This window comes from Ictidomys tridecemlineatus, chromosome 12, assembly GCF_052094955.1.
Source record: "Ictidomys tridecemlineatus isolate mIctTri1 chromosome 12, mIctTri1.hap1, whole genome shotgun sequence".
Classification (NCBI taxonomy): domain Eukaryota; kingdom Metazoa; phylum Chordata; class Mammalia; order Rodentia; family Sciuridae; genus Ictidomys; species Ictidomys tridecemlineatus.
The window spans coordinates 2,446,465-2,463,653 of NC_135488.1; the positions used below are offsets into that span (position 1 = coordinate 2,446,465).

The 17,189-nt window shown below is 55.8% G+C and overlaps 1 protein-coding gene and 1 long non-coding RNA gene across 3 annotated transcripts in view; one reads left to right on the plus strand and one right to left on the minus strand.

Moving 5' to 3' along the window:
* Positions 1-17,189, minus strand: part of Tcf7l1 (transcription factor 7 like 1) — a 114,931-nt gene that overhangs the window by 33,992 nt on the left and 63,750 nt on the right. The window lies entirely within an intron of this gene.
* On the plus strand, positions 14,139-15,017 carry LOC144369523 (uncharacterized). The gene is made up of 2 exons (XR_013429322.1): positions 14,139-14,388; positions 14,712-15,017. It is a non-coding gene; the product is annotated as an uncharacterized LOC144369523 (long non-coding RNA).

Here is a 17,189-nt window from a genome sequence, read left to right on the forward strand (position 1 = left end):
CCAAATGCCTTCTTTTAATGTCTGTTGGGGGAGCAGCCTCTGGAGGTGGCCATCTGAGGTTTGGCTTGTGTGATGCACCTTGATAGAAACCAAATGTCCGCAGGTACAGGCCTGTGGCCTCTGTCATCATAGTTAGCTTTTATGATGGGCTCTAGGGGCTCAAATAATTCTACTAATATTATTGGAAATAAATTTTATAGCTTGGGCTTTCAACTACCACACACACACCAGCAAGAATTCCAGAAGTAGTTGATAACTGTAATGATGCTTTCGAGTGTATATTCAGCTCCTGCACACTGTAAAGTAAGTGCACACTGTAAAGATCCTGTGAGCCGCAGCAGAAGCTGTGGCACGCAGAGTCTCAGAGACGGCAGGCCATTGCAAGCTGACATGGTGCTGCAGAGAGCGAGTTTTTTACCAACTATGGCAAGACCTGAATCCCCAGAGGCCTTACCTGGACCCCTACCCTCAGCTTCTGAGCGATGGGTTGATTCCCACACACCACCTGGAGATGGACAACGTGGGAGACCCCAGTTTGATATAAACCCCGGGAGATCTAAGTGTAGGGAGGGGGCATCTTGGGGATCCCCCTACACGTGCACAATGTCTGTAGTCCCAGCCACCTAACTATGGAGATTGCCAACGTTGGGGGGCTGCTATGGTGCCGGCCAGCGTGGGACACTCCTGGGCAATGCTGCCTGCTCTGCACTCCTTGCCCAACACCCTGCATCTCCGGCTCTCCCCCGGCACTTCTTTGTCCATTGTTTAGAAAAATGAATCAAGCCACGACTTGAGGCTTGAATTCAGCTTAAGAAATTGTGTGGCTCGAAAGGTCTCCTTCCAAGTTTTTCCCAAAAGATTATTCTCCAAGGAAAAAAGAAAACAAAATGGCTAAAACTCAAACATTTTTCAGTCTCTATTATCCCACGGCTCTCTTTACCCCTTGAGATGCCATTTTCAATAGCAAACGGGGCTGAAGTTTGAGGGCACGGCCTGGAGAAGCTGTTTAATTTCTACCACCAAAGACAAACTGGGATTCTCTCAGGCCGGATTTTCCCCTCAGGCCAGCCCTTTGCTTTATGGGCCAAACCACTGAAAGAACAAATGAATGTGAAAAACCTGCCTTTCAGCAGCAGCACTGAGATTTCCTACAGATACAAATGACCGAGCAACCCCATCCAAGATAATAGAAAGGAAGCCTGGGTTTACGGTCGTGTTGCAGGCTGGCCACTGGATTTTCTAGGGCCTGGATGTGTTCACAGGGAGGGCAAGGTTCACCCGCAGGCTGGTTCTGAACCCCAACACTAATCAGGGACACCAATCAGCGTGCCTGCTGCAGGCGAGTACAGCCGAGTACAGCCGCATTCCAAATACGCACTGTGCGTCTATGCTATGGCCTCTGTGGTTCAGGGACGGGGACCCTGTGGCTTGGGGTGGTCACACTCTAGCAATCGAGGCCAGTGCCTGTGTCCCAAGAGATAATTGCTGTGTGAGTCGACAGTGAAGGCCAGAGGTGAGGCTGCATTTGGCCTGGAAGGGCGCGTCCCACACAGGGCAGGGCTCTCTGTTCTAGAACCACATATTCACCCCTTAGCTGAATTCCAGATAACATGGGACATGGGGCCCTGGTTTCCCAAGACAACGACGGAGGAGAATGTGGTTGATTGGCTTGGGTCTCAGAAGGCTGTGATGGTTAGGCAAGGGGACATGCCCGCCTGCATATCTGCAAGACCTGCCTGGGGGCGGTGTGGCAGCACACTCACACACTTGCACACTCGAGCTCTGACTCAAGCTGACAAGCCGTCGAGTGCGTCTGCCTAGCATGGCAGAACCCTTTCCTAGTGAGGTAAAAACGCTTAGATGCAGAGTTCTCAGACTTGTGAGAACTGTGGTGGTGTTGGGAGGAGCCTGATCCGGCAGGCCCTGCCTCCCTGTCCACCCCCACTTCTAGCCGGTCCCAGGAGGGCTCAAGACCACACCTGGGAACACCCCGGACACAGCCCTGGGTGCCCCTCAGTCTAGTGGTGTGCACCCTAGGGACTGGGTGCTAACCTGGAGGACAGGCCAGAGAGGGAGCCCAGGCAGGCCCTGGGGAGGCAGAGATCGGTACTCTGGCTCCTGGACTTCTGGCTGCCCTGTGGGAGGGCAGTGGCTGAGGAAGGTGTCCACTGGGGCCCAGCTACTGAGGCCCAGGGCAATGCTGTGTGTGGGAAGGGACCACAGGGTGAGGGGCAGTGTGGTTCTGATGACGATGATGGAAACTAATCGCTGTCCGTGTAATAAGCGCAGCCATCGGTCCAAGCTTCTCCCAGTCCTCCGTCAGCCCTGTGAGGTCAGTATTGTTGCTGCCCCCACTTCTCAGACGAGGTTCCCAGGCCACACAGCGTGGAGTGCGGAGCCAGGATCTGAATGTTAGATGCTGAATCTCATGACCCTAAAAATACTCAGAGGGAAATCGCTTCCTGATCCAGAATCACTAGAAAATGAGGTGTCTAAAGGAAGCACCAAGGCTCCAGACGGGTTGCTGGTGGGCAATGGCACAGGAGGAGCAGAGTCCTGCCTGCTGGGTGTCCCCTGTCAGGGCAGCAGGTGTCCCCAGAGCTCAGGGGACAGAAGCACCTGGAGGGCAGCTGTGTAGCAGGGTGGGCCCTGGGGACCAGGGGCATCATGTGAGCAGAGTGACAGGGACGACCTGGGCCCCACCCCAGTCCTTGGATAGGGAGGAGGCTTTTTAGAAATTTGTTTTTGAAGCTTTTAAACAAAGGCCTATGATTTAGAGGCAAGTGCACGAATCCCGTGTGTAGCTCGAGGACATTCTAACATGTAGAAATTATGTAACCAGCATCCAGGCCAAGATAACAGATCCCATTCCTGCAGCAGATAGAACTCCCCAGAAGGCAGCCAAGCAGCCTGACCCAACAGGTGGGGCTTCCTCCTGCAGCGTCCCCCTCTGCCCACCCTGCAAGTGAGGTGCCTGGATCCGCCAGGGCTCCCTCACAGGTGAGCACTATGGGTGCTCCTGACCTTGCCACCTGGAGCATCTAATTCGGACTCCCCAAAGCTTGGTTGCCACAAACGAAGAGCAGACACAGACACAGGTGGAGGGGCCTGGGGACCACGCCAACCCCTGAGAGGCTCGAGAGGCGGGGGCGCTGGCCCCAGAGCAACACCAGGCCAAAAACTGCCCGAACTGGTTACATTCCAGCAAGATTAGCACAAGGCCGGGCCTGCTCGTGCCCACCCTCCTCCCCTGGAGCCATGAAGAGGATCTTCAGCTATTTCCCTCCTTGCAGCCCAGACACACTGACAGCACCCCACCCTCTGCACTTTAACCTCCCCTTTGCCAGGGAGCTTCTCAGGGGCTGCCATCAACATCCCACCAACAAAAGTCCCTGGGGACAGTCAGGGGGCTCAGATAAAGACTGTAGACACTAGGCCTGCCAACCGCTGCACAGTGACCACTGGGAGAAAGGGCCAGGGCTAGACTCCACGCAGGACAGACAGGCTCCCCACAACTGCCCCTCCTGCTCCAGCATCTGCCCCGCGGGCTGCAGAGGTCCCTGACAGGGCAGGGCCCTGCCCTGTTCACACACAGGCCTGGGAGAGGCCCAAGGGTCAGGGACTGAGGCCTGGGGAGGAGTAGGAAGGGAGGCGGCCTTTCTCAGGGGTTGGGAAGCAGGCGATGGCTCTCTCACAGGCAGGGCCCAGCCCGAGGCGCCTGTGGACAGTCCTCCAAGGTGCCTATGGACAGTCCTCTACAGGCATTCCCATCGGTCTGCTAGCAAGGCGGCCACACATGAACTGGGGTGAATCGGCATTAGGGGTCCTCAACCCCAAACTCAAGATCAAGGTCTGGCCTTCTGTTTTCAAAACCTCCTCCAGGTTCTTCGAGTGCACTGTCCTCCACCAGAGCCTCTCAGGGTGGACATCCTCACATGCTGAGGATCTTGCTATGCTGCTAGGTCCCGGCGATGGGCCTGTGGGGGAGTCTCCTGGTGATGCCCACCTGGCTGTGAGGCACAGTCCCCCCACTGGTAACCGGCTCATTGCCACTGGAGAATCGCAGGTCACCACCCCCCTGGGGGCAGCCAGCGCTGCTGTGGATGGCTACCTTGGAGCTCTTCCTCATGGGAGGGGCCAGCAAGGCGGGTTTTCTGAGCCACTGTTCCCAGCAATGGTGCCAGACAGGGAGGGGTGGGGTAGCAGAGCTCAGCGGTCTGATGAGGCCACTAGGCATCAGGGTAGGAGAGGGGCCCCCAGCGGAAACAGAAACCAGAGCTCCTGCCCTGGGGTGGTGAGCATACAAGAAACTTAAGGGCAATTAAAAAGCAACAACCACAATTAATACGGTTTACACAGGCAGAGCTCATTAAGTGCCGGCTGCAGGCTCCATCGACTCCCAGCGCAAGCCCTTTCTTCACCCACAGCCATGTGAATTACAAACGACACTCCAAGGAAAATATTTGAATGGCTATGAAACGGTCTCTGAGCCCCCAGATGCAGGGGAGAGGACCCCTTAACTACAATGGACCCCCAAAAGGCCTTGCCCAGGGACGCCTGACGGCCTGGCTTACACTCCTGGCCAAGGTCAGTGTGGCGAATCTTGCTCCTTGGTATTTGTGGATCTGACACTACAGGGGAGCACTTGCTTAGCATGCACAAGGTCTTGGGTTCCATTCCCAGTACCACCAAAGAAACCCCCAAACCAAACAGAGTGCCCTTTTGGTCAGTTCTATAATTCAGAAGCCTCCCTCACCTCCTGATATCTGCCCAAATCTGAATTATCAGTGCTGCCCTGGGGGGTCACTTCATCCCTGCCATATAGCACATGGAGCCCACACAGGGCTTGTGGTTTGCAGGAGCAGTAAGTCTACAAATGACTATCCCTGATGATGCATAGCAGCCCAAATAGAGCCCTCACAGGCCACCTGTGCCCACTGCCTTCGGCCCTCCCACCTGTTCCTGGTTGCGAGCTACTTAGCAAAAAGGGTGCAGAGCTCCCAAAGGTGGAACAGCCCCCAGCTCCCACCCAGTTTCCTGCAAGTCACAGCTGAGAGCAGGGTCTGTGCGTCTCTTGCTGTATGCACGTGGTCCATGGTTACTCAGGGACCTCAGGTGATAAGTGTTAGAAGATGAGTATAGCCCGGGGCCTGAGCCGAGGACCTGGACCAGGCCAGCTCTTACTGGATGATAAACAGCAGGAAGGTATTTTTGAGATGGGGGGTGGCCTACAGCCCCTTTCCCAAGGCCCAAGGCTCCTCCTGGGAGTCCACCTTCTCAGTCAGAAAGCTCCTGCATGAGGTCTGGTCTCTCCTTGAATGCTCCCCAATGCGTGTAGCCAGGAGGAACCTGGTCCCTAACTGCCATGCTGGCTTGCCAGCATAAGCCAGCCACAGAGATAAGGGAGGACACCAGACCTCCCACCCTCCACAGCAGGTTCTGCTCTGTCCTTAGAACAGGAAGAGTCCCTCCGCACCTCCGACGGTAATGACCGCCAACATTGGTTTCTCTCTTAGATGTAAGTGACGTCTGCCACACGAGGACTGCGGTCCGGAGGGCTCTGCAGTGCGTCAGAGACAGGGACATGTGCTTCAGTGAGACGCCTGCCACTCTCCCTATCGAATGGGCCACTAGGTCAGGGGCCAGCTTCCTCCAGGGGTGAGGGCTTTGGTTGGGAGTGCTGCAGGCCTCATGAGGCCCTTGGCTGCTCCCCAGGCTAAGTCCTGGGCTAATGTCCTCCGGTGCAGAGTGCCTAGGCTTTCTGAGGCTTTATGCTGAGAGGCCTCTGTTTCCTCCAGCTGCTGCCACTCAGCCCTGAAGGTGCAGCCTGCACTCTGGGCCCAGGGCTGGGGGAATGGTGGTGGGTGCTGCTGGGAGTCACATGCTCCAGTGACAGTGCAGACATCCCCACGTTGTTGGGGGACACTTGCTCCATCACACTGTGACTTCTGTGGCCCTTCTCCTGGGAGCTGGAGAGTCCTAAACTCCCATGGAAGCACTTCTGGAGAGGCCGGAGGTGAGCGTGGGAGGCAGCAGTCAGAAGTGCCCCGGATTTGTGCTGTGCCTGGGGAGCTAGGCTCCTGAAGGTAGGGCCCTCAGTCACCAGGCTGTGGCTTCAAGAGGCACCCTCAGCTGAAGACCACTGGGAATCCCGAGGCATTACAGCTGCTGGGAGGGGGACTTCCTGCTATCTCTCTCCAGCCCCAGCAAGCACGGCCAGCACAGGTGCTGGACTCTCCTGGTCTGCAGGGTAGACTCACCTGTTGGTGGGTTTGAGGGCTAGGCAGGGAGTGGGTGGAACACAGCAGGCGAAACTGAGACTTGGTTCTAACTGTCCCAACTGGCAGGTGACTTTGTGCTCCTAGCTGAGCACAGATGCTAAAAAAGGTCTCTGGAAATACAGGTGTGGCCGCCCACTGCTGCCCCATGCTCTGCAGGTGTGCCCACCTACTGCCTGCCCACCCAATGTCGCACCGTGCACTGCAGGTATGCCAGCCAGCTCACTGCCACTCCATGTGCCCGCCCACTGCCGCCCCCCAAGCCCCACGCACTACAAAGCAGGAGGTTTGATTCCTCCTGCCAGCATCCGGAGCACAGTACAGGAGTCTCCCCAGACACAGTGATGGGGTGTGGGCCACCAGCAAGGCAGGGACCCGCCCACAAAGAGCGCTGACCTGTTCTTGCTTATTCCAAAACAGTATTCAGACATCGAGAAAAAGTGGTTAATTTTTCTTCTTATTCCCAAATCATTCAATTAGACCAAAAGACCAAAATCCAAACCAGCCAACCACATGCGCCCACTCAAGGAGCGGACCTGCACCCTGCCCTGGTCTTCCTCCTGGCCTCTGCCACTTGGCCGGCCCCAGGACTTTTGGAGCCACCTGTAACCCAGCTCGTGAGGCCTCTTGGCCCGTCTCTGCTCACACTGGGCACCCTCAGAGATCGAGCTGCTCCTTCAAGCCTGAAGTGGCTCTATAAGGCCCCTGGAAGGCTGTCTGTCCCCAGATTCCCTCATCCTGCGTCCAGGGCTTTCCTTGACAGGGATACCAACTCTGGGCAGCGTGACCCATGGAGGGTTACTAACCCTTCAAGCTAGGCTGTGTCTGATATCTTAGCATTTTTTTTTAAAGGCCAAAATGTCAACCTGTGGGGGTGGGGAAGAGGGGTGGTGGTAGAGATTGTGGCTCTGTCACAGATGCCCCAAGGGCAGACAAGAGCTGGCTGGCACTAGGCATTAGCATCTCTGCCAAACTCAGGACTCAGTGTTTTGTACTGGTGCCTGACATTCGCCTGGGTGGGGGTATTTACACCAAGAAAATTGGCAAATGTCAATTTGCCTGAGTGTTCCTCCACCAGAGGGCTGCTGATTAACATATGCCTGCATTCTGCTGCTCCTAACACCATCTGCGGGATCCCCCTGTGAGATTTCCCCCGCGCCCCCCCCACCACCACCCTGTTTTGGCACCAGGAATTGAACCCAAGGCTCTGTGACAGTGAGCTACATCCCCAGCCTGGTTTTTGTTTGTTCGTTTGGTACCAGGGATTGAACTCAGGGTCTCACTGAGTTGCTTAGTGCCTTGCCATTGCTGAGGCTGGCTTTGAACTCACGATCCTCCTGCCTCACCTCCCGAGCTGCTGGGATTACAGGCATGTGCCACTGCGCCCGGATCCTTTTTATTTTTTATTTTGAGATGAGGGTCTTGCTATATTGCTGAGGCTGGCCATGAACTCGGGATCCTCTTGCCTCCCGAGTTGCTGGGGTGTACACCACCATGCCTGGCTTCCCACTTCTCTTTCTTGTTAGAAAATTAATGCTTTAATTTAAAGAATGCACCTATTGAGTACGCAGGGTGCTGACAGGGGTGGACTTGGCCTAAAGCCAAGGCTCACAATTTCTATAAAACAGCACTGATGACCCTCAAAACAGCCAGCACTGCCCTAGTTCTTGGCGCCCATAGACCGATGCTCACAGCGCCTCAGGCCATAGAACTACCGTGATCTCCTCTCACAGATGAGAAGCTGAAGCAGAGTGGCAGAAACCTTGCTCCCGGGTGGGTCACACCTGGGAAGCGGTGTGCAGCACCAGACCTGAGGGTTTTCCCCGACCCAGGAGCTCCTGGGTCTCTTCTGAGTCTCCTGAAAGCCTGGTGGAAGCCCAAGTTCAAACTCTCAGGGCATGTGGCCCCCAGGGAAGACTCGGGAGCAAGGGCGCTTGTGGGGAGTGTGGTCCAGGAAGGGTTCTGGGGAGGAGGTCAAAGCCGCTCAGGCTCAGAGGAGGCTCTGCAGATCCCAGAAAGGTGGCTGAGTGGCATGTGGGGCTGGCCTGGGAGCTGGGCTTTTGGCTCCTGTCACAAACCCTTTCTGCTGACATGCTGTGCCAAGGGGACACAGGCCTCCCACCTGGAGCAAAAGGAGACGGGGGCCAGACTGGGATGAAGAGAGCAGAACAGGCCCAGGCCTTGCAGACAATGCCTGCGGCCAAGTCCACCCTTGCCCACCAGAAGCTGGAGACTGAACAAGTACCCGTGCCACGGGATAGCCAGGGCTGCTGCTTCTGGGCAGCAATGAGGCTGCACACTGCTGGGTTCCCCATTAGAAATTCTAGAGGGAACCACTGTCTCTAGCCTCTAAGGAGGGAAATTAATGAATACTGAAAATCTAAACTCCTCATTGCTGCTTAGAGGATGAAAGTAGCCATATCCTGCAGCCCGAGGCGCGTGGGGCCCTTCCTCAGGACGCTTAGAAAGAACTGAGTCCGCTCCCTTTTCCCTACTTCCCTGTTTCTTCTTCTCCAGGGAACGAGTCAAGTCAATCAACAAGTATTTATGGAGTGCCCACAGGCTTGCTGGCCCAGAGGAGACGTGGGCTGCTGGGAGAGGCCCAGGATGGCTCTTGCTCAGACAGCTAAAGGAAATGTCAATCCTCAGCGGGGTCTGAGCGGGCGCCCGGGGTGGGTTTACTCTGGACCAACCCCTCACTGCTGGCTGGGCTGCCTGTTATCAGGAAGGCCAGAGTGGGTGGATCACCATGTCCATGAGCATTTTGGGAAAACTGCAAGCACAGTGCTGAGGATCCGGTGGTTTGGGCGGGGGCGGGGGTGGGCTTGGCCGAGAGCCTCTTCTTCCCCCAGCTCCCGGGGGCCCTGCAACAGTCAGAGTCAGTTCCACGGATGTTGTCAGATGTTCACCATTTTCTACTCTGCAGATGTAAATGTGGATGAAAAAGGCTAGGAAAACCGAGGCCAATGGAAACAGCCTCCCGGGGCTAGATTCTCTCTTGTTTGGAAACTGGGTTGTATTTACTTGGCTTTAGATTCTGCTACTCAAAGTGGGCCCCACAGACCAGCAGCAACAGCTTTGTAGGGATGATGTTAGGAGTGCAGAGTTCCCAGCCCAGGGCAGAATCTGCATTCCTGCAAGCCCCATGCACAAGCGTGTTCTGAAGTACTGGTCCAGACAACTGTGGAACTGAGAGGCCTCATTTGGGGCATCCCTGCCTTCCACACTGCAGGTGCTCTGGGTTTTCCGTTCATAGAAAGCAAATATTAGTAAAGCCTAATGTTTGTAAACACTGTCAGACTCTTGATTTAAGAAGGGGCCAGTTGGAAGGACCTGGGCCCACCGCACAGGACCCAGAACCCAGCTCTGCCTTCCTCTGCACGAGTTGCTCACCTACCAGGGCACACTGGCTCACAGGGCTGGCTTACAGGGCTGTTTTCAGTACTCAAGCTGTGTTTGGATAACCTGTATGGTTGCAATTAGGATCACTGCATCTGGGGAAGTCACCGCAACCCCCCACATAACACGGTGATTTTAATGACAAATACCACATTGGGAGACTTCCAGCAAGCCCAGGGGGAGCCACAGAAGATGCGAATTTGCATATTCACAAAGGAGCAGTCCCAGCTGCAGTGCGGAGGCTTCATTCCACAGAGCCACCGCCTGGCCTCGGCAAGCCTTCAAATCCTCACAATTTTGGGGAAAACTTAAAATCCCACTGCCAGAGAAAGAGATTGGAATTGATTTCTCTTCTGTGAATCCTAAAGTAGTGCAAGTAGAAAAAGTCCATTTGTCTAATTAAATACAAATATCCAAATAAATTTGAATTAAAGTTTCTCAAAATACTCAGTTTGGGACAGAAAACATGCAAAAAGATGGCCTAACTGGAAGAGCCTTCTCATGGGCTTTGGACCTGGGGACCTGAGTCCAGCTCAGCTCTGGCCTTCTGGCTTCCTGCACTTGTCTTCAGTGTTTGAAGTAAAATGTAAAAATCACCTTAGGCTTTAAGAAGAGAAACCTTTGCCTGTAATCCCAGTGACTCAGGAGGCTGAGGTAGGAGAATCGCAAGGCCAGTCTCAGCTACTTAGTGAGGACCTAAGCAACTTAGCAAGACTCTGTCTCAAAATAAAAAAATATATATAAAGGGCTGGGGATGTGGCTCAGGGGTTAAGAGCCCCTGGGTTCAATGCCTGGTACAAAAAAGAGGCAGAGGGTGGCGTGCATGGAGGTGCTTGTGTAAAGAAAGGCTGCTGTGGTGGAGGCCACAGTAATAGGCCACATGCCAGCAGGACTCCTCGGATCAGGTAAAGCTCTGTTTACTCGGTTTCCTCCAACACGGGGACTTCAGGGGGACTTCAGAGGGCCTCCTGTTCGCCTGCCCAAGCCTCGCAGAGGCAGAGAGGCCTCTAGTAGGGGGGCAAAGTCAGCGGGGCCAGCAAACAGCAGGCGGTTGCCGGTTGGCTCCCAACCTCTGGCCAGCCGGCAGTCTGCAGAGATGGCAGGGAGCCAGCAAGGTGCTGACTTGGCCACAGCCACACTCTTGAGTATGACCCCCTGGTCACTCAGAGACCAGGAGGGAAGGATGGCTCCTCCCGCCCACCCTCTACCTGTATGCTGGCCGACCCTCCCGTGGAACAGTGCAATTCCCCAGGTCAGGAGACACTGGAGCCCCACCTGCCTGGACTTGGGGCTGCTATTCTGCTGAGTCCTGGCTCGTGTTATCAGTAAACCCCCAGATCCGTGGGCGCTCACGTCACAGGGCCCCCTCCCTTGGGTGTCATGTTAGGAGCACTGAGCCTGGCACGATCCTCTACTCAGCGGGAGCAGTGACGCTGCCTTCACTGGGTCCTTAGGACTGTCTGAGAAGCAGGTGGTAAGGGTCAAGGCTCCTAGGTAGTGGGTGGACGGCAGGCCAGCTTGCCTTCCTTTAACATACTGAAGCAGCCCATTGCCGTTGAGTTCACGCAGGGCAGGCTCCACAAGCTGGGGGAGCTTTGGGGCCCCTGGGAGCTGGAACCCCCTTGCTCGTGCTGGGTCCACCCATGTTCTCCCAGAGTTGGACGGAGCTCCCCAGGTGGCTGTTACCTCTGGAGTCAGAAACATGCCAACTACCACCTCAGGCAACAGCAATAAGTAACGCGGCTGTGGGCAGCCAGCACCCAGCTGTCCTGCCCTGTGCCACTGCTCAGGGGCATAGCGGCAACCATCCAAGGAGATCTTCTTGGGCAAGGGGAACAGGGAGACCCTCAGTGGCCAAAGCCAGGCTGCACTGCCCAGAGGGGCACCGCCACCTGTAACGGTCTCCATCTGCAACCCCCTTGGTGTGTGGATAACCGTGGGTCCATTTCAGAGAGGCCCCTGGGCCTGAGCCTGTTGCAGGAGGATTAGCCACATGCTTCCTGTCCCTGTCTAGCCTTCTTGCCACAGTCTGGCTGGGCACAAATCACTGAGCCACCACAAAGCACTTGTATGTTCAAACAGGAAACTTTATTGCCCGGAACTCCAGGAACTCCACCAGCACTCCACGTCCACTCCCGCTCTCTGCTCTCCCCCGGGCTCCAGGCCTACCCCCCTCACCCTCTCTGGACCTCGAGAACTCCAAAGTAGCCGGCAGGCCCAGGCAGCAGGAGCCACCCTATTGGTGGACAGCAGGGGTCCATATACAACTGAATACACAGCTTAACATAACCATCATTATCTCAATGGCTTGCTGGTGTCACCTCTCAACCACTCCCTTCTGGCAGAATGCCATGTGTCATCCTGACTTGGCTGCGGCCCTCAACATCTCCCCACTTCTGTTTAATTAAACAACAAGCACTGTGGCTTAGGGACCGTGCCTGTCTTAGGTTGTCCAATACTACATATGGTCCTTATCTGTCATCGGATGAGCTGACCTCAAGGCGTCAGCCTCCTGTCTTAGGTTGGTACCATTGCAATTGGTCCTTCTCTCAGACCCCAAGGCCACTGATCATCAATAAAACGCAAGACAAAACAAACAAACCAACAAACATTGGATGAACTGACCTCAAGGCGTCAGCCTCCTGTCTTAGGTTGGTACCATTGCAATTGGTCCTTCTCTCAGACCCCAAGGCCACTGATCATCAATAAAACGCAAGACAAAACAAACAAACCAACAAACAAGGAGCCGAGGCGGAATGTGGCTTGGCACCTGCTGGGAAGAGGCCACCAGAAGCCACTTGGTATGCTGTTTGTCAGCACTGGCTCTGAGGCTGTCCTGCACCAGGCTGCAGATTGGTGGGAGGCCCAGGGACAGACTGCAATCTAAATGGGGAAAGGGAAGAAAAATATGCCCCTTTCACCCAGGAGCTTAGACCACGCAGTATGCTGGGAAAGTCTGAGATTAGATACGGACCTCACAACAAGGAGGCCAAGGAGCGGAGGCAGAAACTAGGGACTCAGAGGAGGAAGGAGGAGGCTGGGCAGAGGCGCTGTGCTCAGGAAGGGGACTGGTGCATACGAGGGCAGCGCCACTCACGGGGACCCTAAGACTCTCTGCTTCTTGCAGCAGAAGCCAGGGGCAGTGGCGCCTCTGGGGTCAGGGCAGAGGGTGTCTGCACACTGCTGTGCATCAGGGCGGTGGTGAGCAAGCAGAACAGACCAATCTCAGGCCGCCCAGGACATCTTTGCTCTCTGAGGCATTGTCCATCTCCAGTGAAGCCCTTGCAAAGAGAGAAGTGGGTTTGGTGGGGTGTCATACTGTGTTTGGGCTGGGTCTCTGCTGCTAGCCCAGGGTCATAGGAGTGCTATGGGGAAGCCGGCAAACATGGAGTTCAAGCCTCATGGTACCAAGGGCTAAACTGCAGGACCAGAGATAGCTGGTGTGGTGGCCACTCTGGTAACACTTGGAGGCTGAGGCAGGAGGATTGCCAGTCCGGGGCACCAGATTCAACACTTTAGTGAGACCCTGTCTCAAAATAAAAAACTAAAAAGGGATGGCGACGAGGCTCAGGAGTAGAGAACCTGGGGGGAGGGTTGTGTGTGTGGGGGTTTGATCCCCAGTACTGAAAAAGAGCCAGAGATGGAAAAGACCTGCCTGCAATACCTAGGCCCCTCCCCCTGGGGCCTGCCTGCAAAGGCCTCAGACTTGGAGATGTTCTGGATTCTGGCTATTCTAAAATCCTCCCTTCACAATGGGGGTGGGGAGAGAGAGGGAGAAAGGAAGGAAGGAAGGAAGGAGGAGAGGAAGGAGGGAGAGGGAGGGAGGGAGGGAGGAATCTGAAAGGACTGTTCACTGCCAAACAGACCCAAGCTATTCAGGAGCCCCAGGTCCTGAGGAAGTACAAACAGACCGAGCCAAAACACCACCAAGGAGCAAAAAGTGTTTAAGGAAACCAATAAATAGAAACCTACACCTGGAGCCTGAGTCACAACAGGGGCCAGGTGTGTCTGAAAACACGCTGTCCTCTGCCACCAGAGAAGGCCCCTCCTCTGGCTCCATCAATGAGCCAATCAACAACCCAGTTGAGGTGGCCAGGACAAGGTACTGAGAAAAAGGCACTCCAAGGGTCCAGAGGTCCAATGCTGGGTTCCAGCTCCCGTTCCCACAGGAGAAATGAGCCAAAGTGCTGAGCTCCAAAGACCCGCTGCACAAAAAACTGGAAGGAAGGAAGAGGAGCCTTGCAGAGGGTGACCTTGGGCACGCCTTTCCCAGTCAAGTTAAATGTCACCGCTCAGGCACTGCGCTCTCTGATTTCCTGATTTTGCAGAATCCAAAGCTAGCATAACGAATTACACCCCTCCAGCTTCCTTCCTTTCTCCATTTCCTTAAAAACAAAAGCAAAAGACACAGATTGAACATTTCCACCAAGAAAAGACTTAGCAAAAAAAAAAGCACCCTCCACTCGCTGCGGGCATGGTTTGGGGGAGACTCCTCTCTCTCTCTCTCTCTCTCTCTCTCTCTCTCTCTCTCTCTCTCTCTCTCTCTCTCTCTCTCTCTCTCTCTCTCTCTCTCGGCAGGGCAGCTTCAAGGTGGGCAGGCGCTGCCTTCTTCCCTCACCTCTTACAGGGAACTGACAGGGTCAGGGTGGACATGCCCACGGAGGCCCTTTTGCTGTCTTCTGGTTTGGGAACCACACTTTCTGGGGAGAGGGTAAGTGTCTGGGATCCTGAATCTCGGGCGGTGCCTGGTCCTCCCTCCTCACACTCACAGCCGCCTGTGGGGACAGAGGGGTGTGGACATGATCATCTCCATGGTATGGGGAGGGAAAGGGAGCTGGCAGGGCTGCCCTGAGCTGGTGGCCCTTCGTCACAGGAGGCCCTGGCTTATTGTTCAGTGGGTATCGGAGGCTTGGCATGAAGAGGGAACGCAGAATGTCTCAGTGACAGATTCCACATTGCAATGACAACATTGTGACAACCTGGGTTTCATAAAGATCTGACTGGGAGCAGTTCTTTCCTTTTGTCCTTTTGAAGGTGGCTACTGGACAGTGCTGGCCGAGATGGGTGAGCGCAGTCATCAATCCAGCCTGGGGGTGAGGAATGGCAGCACTGTGCCCGAGATGTGGGGCAGGCTCTGGAGGGCGGGGGCTGAGACTCAGCATCAGGGAAGAGGACCACACGGAAGCCCAGGGCTGCCTGGGAAGAGCCTCGACAGGGCTCCAGGCAGGGCCAGGCTGGCCCAGCAGCCGACCCCAGCAGGCACATGGTCCAACACCCTGTGGACTCGACCCCATCCCTCCTTCCATCTCTTCCACACACTATAAAATTATTTAAATTCTGCATCAGTGTTGGGGTGCAGTTCAAGGGTAGAGCACTTGCTAGCAGGTAAGTCTCCATGGTTTCTAGCCCCCCCCCTGACTGCATTCTCCCAGCCCAGGTCACACCCACACCCTCCTTCAATGCTCGGTGGCCCCACTGTACAGGAGTGTCCAGGAGGGCACACAGGGGACCCCTCTGGGCGTCCATCAGTCCGCAAAGGAGGTGCAGTCAAGAGTGAAGGAGCGAGGGCCACGCGCCTGCCCTGGCCACCTGCCTGGGAGACACTGTGTTCTGTCCCTACCTGAGCGCAGAGTGGCCACTCTGATTGTGGTCCTTTGGCTGGCACACTCCCCCAACCTGTGAGGCCGGGCTGCAGTGAAGCCCACTTCCTCCCAAACCCCTCACAGGACAAAATGCCGAGGACGTGGTACATTTTCGAGCTGGCCATTCCTCCCACTGGCCATGAACTGTCCCTGATGGGCCCCTGTCCTACACAGTCTCCACCTCTTGGAGCTGCCCTGGCTTCACAGCAGGGACCTTGCCATGTTTTTCAGTTTGAACTGGGCTGGGCAAGAAGGGGCTTCTTCCCCTAGACCCCAGTGCCTGAGCCTGTCCGGGCCAGGATGGACATCACCTGGATGTCCACCACCCACCCTGGTCTCCTGCCCCACCTCAGGCAAGGTGGCCCAGAGTGGTGGGCCCAGACCCTGACATTTCAGGAATCACACCCCAGGTGCCCTGGGAACCAAGGGAGCCCAGCAGGGAGCCCAGCAGGGAGCCTAGCAGCCCCCAGGCCTCCTGCTCCTCCAAGCTCCCCCAGCATCCTGGCTCCCCTCCCCCACTGTTTACACAGCTGCAGAATGAAGGGACACTGCCTGCCCCTCCCCAGGCCCAAGGCCCAAGTTTATTTCCTGCTCCCCACAACTCAGGGCAGTGAGGATGCTGCCCCCAGTCCAGTCTCCTGCAAGCAGACCCTGGGCCCATATGGGCACCTTCCGGGGATGGAGAAGCAGATTGAACCACTTAGGGAACAACTCACAACAGGCGAACCCCACAGGTGACCCACAGCCAGCAGACCTCGGTCTCCCGGGTCGGCCAGGGATCACGGTTACCATCGGGACTAAATTTGATGGAAATTTAAAAGAACAAAAACAAACAAAAAAACCATCCAGGAGTTTTAACAAATATCTTGGAACTTTTAACTAAAGGCCTTGAAAGCATGTTGAACATCTCCTGTCCCAAGTGGTGCCTTCCTGGGCCATACTCCAGGGCACGTGGGAAACCAAGCCAGACAGGTCTGAACAGCACCTCTCCTGATCCAGAACACCAGAACTGTACCCCAGACCACCATTGGTCACCCAGGTCAGCTCCCAGAACAGCATGGAGTGGGGAAAACCAGCTTGTGCCCAGAATGCCTCAGGCTACCTGCTCCTACTCCCTTGGGGCCACGAAACCACAGACCTGCCCTGCACACGGCTGGGAACCACATCTCTGTTGATGTCCCTGAGGAGAAGCTGCATACCTGGCCCTGTCCCAGAGGTCCTGGTGCCACAGGGCAGGGACCGGGCCGCTTCCTGCAGGGCTTCTCAAGGCTCTGGCTGCAGGTGCCACACAGTGTCCTGAACAGAGGGGGAGCTGGAGTCAGGTCCACAGTGCAGGCAGCAGAATGGGGCCTGTTCCTTCCTACAGGGTCCTGGGAGCAACACTCCCAGGTCCCCCCCCCCAGGGCGACCATAAACACCCTGCTCTGGGGCTGGGTCTGCACTGCAGAAGGGAAAGCCTGGGGGAGACGGAAGGGGCCGGTGGGTCTATGGACGAAGCAGACTCTTTCTCCTGGACTAATATTGGTGTTATTTCTACTTAGTGTGGACCCAGACCCAGACTAAGGGAAAAAGAAAACACCTCTGACAGCCGTTTCCTCCCCGCCAAGAGCCACCAGTGGTTAACAGTATGGTGGCAACAAGTGGGTCAAAGGTCAGCCCAGCCGCTGGTTTCCATGGAGACCGGCCTATTCATCCCCACACGGGCTCTTCACAGCCCCTCACACAATTGAGCTATTACTGGGCACCCAGGAGAGCGGGTCTGGGGCTCGCAGCCTGACAGGGAAGGGTTTGATGGCGCTGATTCAATGGTAGCCAGGGATTGCCCAGAGTAGGATTGGGGAATGCCCTTCAGCAAAGAGGCACGTCCCAT